The sequence below is a fragment of the Phyllobates terribilis genome, unplaced genomic scaffold (genome assembly GCF_046119375.1).
Source record: "Phyllobates terribilis strain yellow unplaced genomic scaffold, ASM4611937v1 Scaffold_11__3_contigs__length_659146591, whole genome shotgun sequence".
Classification (NCBI taxonomy): Eukaryota; Metazoa; Chordata; class Amphibia; order Anura; family Dendrobatidae; genus Phyllobates; species Phyllobates terribilis.
The window spans coordinates 601499433-601507532 of NW_027362771.1; the positions used below are offsets into that span (position 1 = coordinate 601499433).

At 40.9% G+C, this 8100-nt stretch overlaps 1 non-coding gene across 1 annotated transcript; it reads right to left on the minus strand.

Moving 5' to 3' along the window:
* Positions 1 to 7607: 7607 nt before the first annotated feature.
* TRNAW-CCA (transfer RNA tryptophan (anticodon CCA)) lies at positions 7608 to 7679 on the minus strand. Its single transcript has one exon. It is a non-coding gene; the product is annotated as a tRNA-Trp (tRNA).
* Between the last annotated feature and the right edge of the window lie 421 nt (positions 7680 to 8100).

The window sequence follows — 8100 nt, forward strand, 5'->3', positions numbered from 1 at the left end:
CCATTCAGAACCTCTGGAGCATCATCAAAAGGAGTGTCTATGATGGCGGGAGGCACTTCACATCTAAGCAACAGCTCTGGGAGGGTATTCTGTCCTCATGCAAAACAATTGAAGCAGAAACCATCCAAAACCTGACAAATTCAATGGACGAGAGAGTTCAGAAGCTCCTTTCGAACAAGGGGTCCTATGTGAAAATGTAACATCACCTAGAATAAAGTTTTGAGTTGAAAACTGTTTGATTTCAGTTTCTAATAACCTGCTAATGCTTATAATTTCAAAAATGACCATTTTTTTTGTTTTTATTAAAATGAAAAGGTTGATCGAAAAGTTTGGGGGATCTAAGAGTGTGGCAACCCAGTAGTCATGCTTGCTTCGGATTCTGACAATATGAGGGTCATGTTGCAGGTAGTGCAGCAAGAAGGCACTTATGTGTCTTGCGCATCTCGGAGCCCCAAAATTATTTTCCGGGCTAGATGCAGCTAAAAATTATTATTAATTTTAAATCTGGTGGAGCTTAGTATACATGGCCTAATAGGATCAGTGCTGCACACTGCTACAAAGCCCAAATTATTTTCCAGTCAAGATACAGATAAACATGATTAGTAATTTTAAATCTGGTGGAGCTTATTATAGATGGCCTAATAGAATCAGTGCTGCACACTGCTACAAAGCCCAAATTATTTTCCAGCCAAGATACAGATAAACATGATTAGTAATTTGAAAGCTTAAAACGGTTGGTAGGGTGATTTTAACCAATCATCAAGCTTTTACTCTCCCCAGGATGACACAGGGGTAGAAAAGTCGTTTCAGATCCATGATTTGTTCATCTTTATGAACGTGAGTCTGTCTACATTATCAGTGGAGAGCCGCGTGCGCTTATCTGTCAGCACACCACCAGCAGGGCTGAACACACGTTCAGACAGAATGCTGGCTGCGGGGCATGACAAGATCTCCAAGGCGTAAGTGGCTAGCTCCGGCCATTTATCCAGATTGGAAGCCCAAAAAGAGCAAGGGTCCAGTGACACAGTCATGGCTTCAATGTTTACTTGGAGACACTCCTGTACCATCGTCTCTAGGCGTTGACTATGTGTCAGACTTCTTGTCTCCTGTGGCCTTGGAAAGGATGGGCTAAAAAAGTGGTGAAATGATTCCGCAAAATTGATGTTACCAGCAGATACTGTAGTTCTGTTACGGTTTGAGTGCTGAACACTTGACGGTCCCACGGTTGGCAAGTTGGAACTGTGAGATTCACTTCGTGCACCACTGGTGTTTTGTGGAAAAGCACATGTAAGATTCTGCAACAGTCTCTGCTGATACTCCTGCATGCGTGCATCCCTTTCTATGGCAGGAATAATTTCTGCAAATTTACTTTTGTACCGGGGATCTAACAGTGTGGCAACCCAGTAGTCAGGATTATTTCTAATTCTCACAATTCGAAGGTCATTTTGCAGGTAGTGCAGCAAGAAGGCACTCAAGTGTGTTGCGCATCAAGGAGCACCAAGTCCCTGTTGTGTTGGTGGTGAGGTAACAATCATGCTTCCTTCCTCTGTCCTCTCCCCCCAACCTCGCACAACAGAAATGTGATCAAGGTCTCCCTCATCTGATGAGTCTTCCATCAGTTCGTCCTCCACTTCTTCCTGGGCTCCTGCACCTTCCTCACTTGTTTGGCTGCTACCATGCGCCCTGGTAAAACCATCTCCCCCACGCTCACATGCCTGCCGCCTTGGTGCTGCCAACCGTCTGGACCTTGCAGATGTTAGCCCTTCCGCATACAACTCCTCCTCCTCTACTTCCTCCACCTCCTCTTGTGCCACCACCTGACTCCGAATTCTGTTTAACATGTGCTCCAGCATGTAAATCACTGGAATAGTCATGCTGATAATGGCATCGTCAGGACTAAACATCTTCGTCGCCATTTCAAAACTGTGCAGAAAGGTGCACAGGTCCCTTACCTGAGACCACTCCTCCAGCGTGATTTGCCCCACCTCTGGATCTCGTTGGCCCAGGCTAAACGTCAGAACGTATTGCACCAGGGCTTGTCGGTGCTGCCACAGTCGCTGCAACATGTGCAGAGTTGAATTCCACCGGGTAGGCACATCGCATTTTAGCCGGTGAAGTGGCAGGCCCAACGACTTCTGTAGAGATGTAAGTCGCTGAGCTGCGGGATGCGAATGGCGGAAGTGAGCACACAGCGACCGTGCCCTCTGCAGAAGGCCATCTAGTCTGGGATAGTGGGCTAAAAATTGCTGGACAACCAGGTTCAACACGTGAGCCATACAAGGCACGTGTGTGACATTGCCCCGGCGAAGTACCGCACCCAGGTTTGCAGCATTGTCGCACACGGCCTTCCCTGGTTTCAGGTCCAGTGGAGACAACCATTCATGAAATTGGTTATCCAGAGCTGACCACAACTCCTCAGCTGTGTGACGCACATTTCCCAGACATTTCAGAGTAAAAACCGCCTGATGACGTTGAGCCCTACTGCCAGCATAGTAAGGAGGTGTGCAGGATCCCTTCTGCGCAGTTAAAAAGCTTGTGGCATGACCAGACAGGCTTTGGGTGCAGGTGGAAGACCGAGAAGAGGTTGAGGAGGCAGAAGCAGTGGAGGAACTTTGACATAGAGGATTGACGCACAACTCGTGGGGACGGCAAGACTTGGACAGCAGCCCCTTGTCCTGCTGTCACCATAGTTACCCAGTGCCCAGTCAGGACATGTAACGCCCCTGTCCATGCCTACTCGTCCAAGTGTCTGTGGTGAAATGCACCCTGTCACACACAGAGTTTCTCAAAGAAGCGGTGATGTTGTGTGCGACATGCTGGTGGAGCGCAGGCACACCTTTCTTTGAGAAGTAGTGCCGACTGGGCATATGGTACTGGGGCACTGCGACGGACATAAGGTCTCGAAAATCCTCTGTGTCCACCAGGCGGAAAGGCAGCATTTCTGTAGCCAAGAGCTTGCAGATGGTGAAATTCAACCTCTTAGCTTTCTCATGGCTAGGAGGAAATGGTCTGATGGAGGTCAGTATAGATGGACTAATAGAACAAGTCCCACACACAGCTAGAAGCCCAAATATTTTTTCAGAGGTAGATGCAGAAAAAAATTATATTCAGTTTGCAACCTGATGGAGGTCTGTATAGATGGATTAATAGAACAAGTCCCACACACAGCTAGAAGCCCAATATTTTTTCAGAGGTAGATGCAGAAAAAAAATATATTCAGTTTGCAACCTGATGGAGGTCAGTATAGATGGACTAATAGAGAAAGTCCCACACACTGCTAGAAGGCCAAATATTTTTTTCAGAGCTAGATGCAGAAAAAAATTATTTTGAATTTGCAACCTGATGGAGGTCAGTATAGTGGGAATAATAGAGAAAGTCCCACACACTGCTAGAAGGCCAAATATTTTTTCAGAGCTAGATGCAGACAAAAAATTATTTTTAATTTGCAACCTGATGGAGGTCAGTATAGATGGACTAATAGAGAAAGTCCCACACACTGCTAGAAGGCCAAATATTTTTTTCAGAGCTAGATGCAGACAAAAAATTATTTTTAATTTGCAACCTGATGGAGGTCAGTATAGATGGACTAATAGAGAAAGTCCCACACACTGCTAGAAGGCCAAATATTTTTTAGAGCTAGATGCAGATATAAATTATTTTTAATTTGCAACCTGATGGAGGTCAGTATAGATGGACTAATAGAGAAAGTCCCACACACTGCTAGAAGGCCAAATATTTTTTCAGAGCTAGATGCAGACAAAAATTATTTTGAATTTGCAACCTGATGGAGGTCAGTATAAATGGAATAATAGAGAAAGTCCCACACACTGCTAGAAGGCCAAATATTTTTTCAGAGCTAGATGCAGACAAAAAATTATTTTTAATTTGTAACATGATGGAGGTCAGTATAGATGGACTAATGGAGAAAGTCCCACACACTGCTAGAAGGCCAAATATTTTTTCAGAGCTAGATGCAGATATAAATTATTTTTTATTTGCAACCTGATGGAGGTCAGTATAGATGGACTAATAGAACAATTCCCACACACAGCTAGAAGGCCAAATATTTTTTCAGAGGTAGATGCAGATAAAAATTATTTTTAATTTGCAGCCTGATGGAGGTCAGTATAGATGGACTAATAGAGAAAGTCCCACACACTGCTAGAAGGCCAAATAATTTTCAGAGCTAGATGCAGACAAAAATTATTTTGAATTTGCAACCTGATGGAGGTCAGTATAGATGGACTAATAGAGAAAGTCCCACACACTGCTAGAAGGCCAAATATTTTTTCAGAGCTAGATGCAGACAAAAAATTATTTTTAATTTGCAACATGATGGAGGTCAGTATAGATGGACTAATGGAGAAAGTCCCACACACTGCTAGAAGGCCAAATATTTTTTCAGAGCTAGATGCAGATATAAATTATTTTTTATTTGCAACCTGATGGAGGTCAGTATAGATGGACTAATAGAACAATTCCCACACACAGCTAGAAGGCCAAATATTTTTTCAGAGGTAGATGCAGATAAAAATTATTTTTAATTTGCAGCCTGATGGAGGTCAGTATAGATGGACTAATAGAGAAAGTCCCACACACTGCTAGAAGGCCAAATAATTTTCAGAGCTAGATGCAGACAAAAATTATTTTGAATTTGCAACCTGATGGAGGTCAGTATAGATGGACTAATAGAGAAAGTCCCACACACTGCTAGAAGGCCAAATATTTTTTCAGAGCTAGATGCAGACAAAAAATTATTTTTAATTTGCAACCTGATGGAGGTCAGTATAGATGGACTAATAGAACAAGTCCCACACACAGCTAGAAGCCCAAATATTTTTTCAGAGGTAGATGCAGAAAAAAATTATATTCCGTTTGCAACCTGATGGAGGTCTGTATAGATGGATTAATAGAACAAGTCCCACAGACAGCTAGAAGGCCAAATATTTTTTCAGAGCTAGATGCAGATAAAAATTATTTTTTATTTGCAACCTGATGGAGGTCAGTATAGATGGACTAATAGAGAAAGTCCCACACACTGCTAGAAGGCCAAATATTTTTTCAGAGCTAGATGCAGACAAAAAATTATTTTGAATTTGCAGCGTGATGGAGGTCAGTATAGATGGACTAATAGAACAAGTCCCTCACACTGCTAGAAGGCCAAATATTTTTTCAGAGCTAGATGCAGAAAAAAATTATATTCAGTTTGCAACCTGATGGAGGTCAGTATAGATGGACTAATAGAACAAGTACTACACACTGCTAGAAGCCCAAATATTTTTTCAGAGCTAGATGCAGAAAAAAATTGTATTCAATTTGCAACCTGATGGAGGTCAGTATAGATGGACTAATCGAATGATGCTATGCCCAAAAGATTTTACTTCACTAGGTGCAGTAAAAAAATTGGTATTTTATACACAGGTGGTATATCTTGCAACACAGATAGGTTACTCCACTGACTAACAAACTCTGCAACAGGCCAAAAAGGATTAGCTTTGCTAGATTCAGCCAAATGCTGTGAAAAAAACTTGCACAGCACTGGCACAGACCTGCCTGGCAAAAACTGATAGGAACTGATGTAACCTAGTACTGAAAAGGACTGCAATTACAATTAGTCTTTACACCCACAATCTATCTATTTAAGAGCACAGACCTGCCTGATAAAGGTCGTAGGAAATGCTGTAACCTAGTCCTTAAAAGGACTGCAATCACAACTATTCCCTACTCCCAAGCTATCTGTAGATTTGTGTGAAAATTGGCTTGAAATTAACAAGGTATAGCGCACACAGCAACAGCGGTGCCGTCTAACACGCAGCTGCAGCAGTGAGAAAATGGTGGCGACGGGGAAAATGGCTTGGTCTTATAGGGCAAGGACATGTGACATACACTGCCAATGACACATGCCCTTGCTTTTATGAAAAAAAGCACTTCGCTCCATGTGTGCGCTGCTGATAGGCTGACAGATTGCACCTCCCCACTGTAAATGCGGGAAAGAGAAAAAAAAATGGAGATTTCATTGTTCCTGCAGAGATCCATCCCCTGCCCCTCCCCCCGCCCCGCTGTACACTCAAACTGCGTATTAACATTAATTTTCATCATTACTGAGAAAAAATCCAGTTATGATTTTGGTGCACGAACAGTTATCGAACATAACCTCGAACAGCCGAATTTTTCTCAAATCGTTCGTGTTCGCCGAACGGCTCGAACACTGCCCAAAACAGCTCGAATTTGAGATTGGCGAACAGTTCGCGTAGAACAACGCTCATCTCTATTACAGACTGAAAAAGACATAAACAAGGATGAATGAACATCTTGATATTGGGAATGCAGGGATTTCTAGTTTAAAATTTAGAATCTAGTAAAGAACCCTTTTTTCTTATGGTTTCAAAGATGACAATGCTATGATCAAAGTGAAAGGAGATCCCGATGTGCATTAAATATTCAATGTTTTGATTTTGTTTCACGATGATTTTTCTCATCAAAGAATTGTTTGTAAGAAATTAATCTATAACATTCAACTAAAAGACACTTTTTCAGACACTGTGCTGACAGATAACAACACAGCTTCAATTTTAATCCAGACATGGGTTAAGTTATGAAAAAGTAGCTTGACCTTGGCGTCATTTGAACACTCAACCTTCTGGTCTGGAGTAAGATGCGCTAAAGTTGCGCCACAAGATCATACGAACAGAAATTTTCTGCCCATAATTCACATGAAAAGTGTATGAAGAAATCACGCAAACCTTCTCGAAATTTGCTACTTTTTCTCACAGACTGAAAATGACATAAACAAGGACGAATGAACATCTTGATATTGGGAATGCAGGGTTTTCCTGTTTAAAATTGAGAATCTAGTAAAGAACCCTTTTTTCTTATGGATTCAAAGATGACAATGCTATGATCAAAGTGAAAGGAGATCCCGACGTGCCTAAAATATTCAATGTTTTGCTTTTGTTCCCCGATGATTTTTCTCATCAAAGAATTGTTTGTAAGAAATTAATCTATAACATTCAACTAAAAGACACTTTTTCAGACACTGTGCTGACAGATAACAACACAGCTTCAATTTTAATCCAGACATGGGTTAAGTTATGGAAAAGTTTTTTGACCTCAACGTGAATTGAACATGCAACCTTCAGATCGGAAGCCAGAGGCGCTACCGTTACGCCACGAGATCATACGAAAAGAAACTTTCCGCCCATAATATAACTCACTTAAAAAGTGCATGAAGAAATCGTGGCACACCTTCTCTAAATTTGCTACTTTTACTTACAGACTGAAAAAGACATAAACAAGGACGAATGAATATCTTGGTATTGGGAATGGATGGTTTTCCAGTTTAAAATTTAGAGTCTAGTAAAGAACCCTTTTTTCTTATGGATTCAAAGATGACAATGCTATGATCAAAGTGAAAGGAGATCCCAACGTGCCTTATATATTCAATGTTTTGATTTTGCTTCCTGATTATTTTTCTCATCAAATAATTGTTTATGAGATATTAATCTATAACATTCAACTAAAAGACACTTTTTCAGACACTGTGCTGACAGATAGCAACACAGCTTCAATTTTAATCCAGACATGGGTTAAGTTATGAAAAAATTTTTTGACCTCGACGTGATTTGAACACGCAACCTTCTGATCTGGAGTCAGACGCGCTACCATTGTGCCACGAAGTCATATGAAAAGAAACTTTCCGCCCATAATATAACTTACTTAAAAATTGCATGAAGAAATCGTGGCACACCTTCTCGAAATTTGCTACTTTTACTTACAGACTGAAAAAGACATAAACAAGGATGAATGAACATCTTGATATTGGGAATGCAGGGATTTCCAGTTTAAAATTTAGAATCTAGTAATGAACACTTTTTTCTTATGGTTTCAAAGATGACAATGCTATGATCAAAGTGAAAAGAGATCCCGTAATGCATTAATTATTCAATGTTTTGATTTCGTTTCACGATGATTTTTCTCATAAAATAATTGTTTATAAGATATTAATCTATAACATTCAACTAAAAGCCTCTTTTTCAGACACTGTGCTGACAGATAACAACACAGCTTCAATTTTATTCCAGACATGGGTTAAGTTATGAA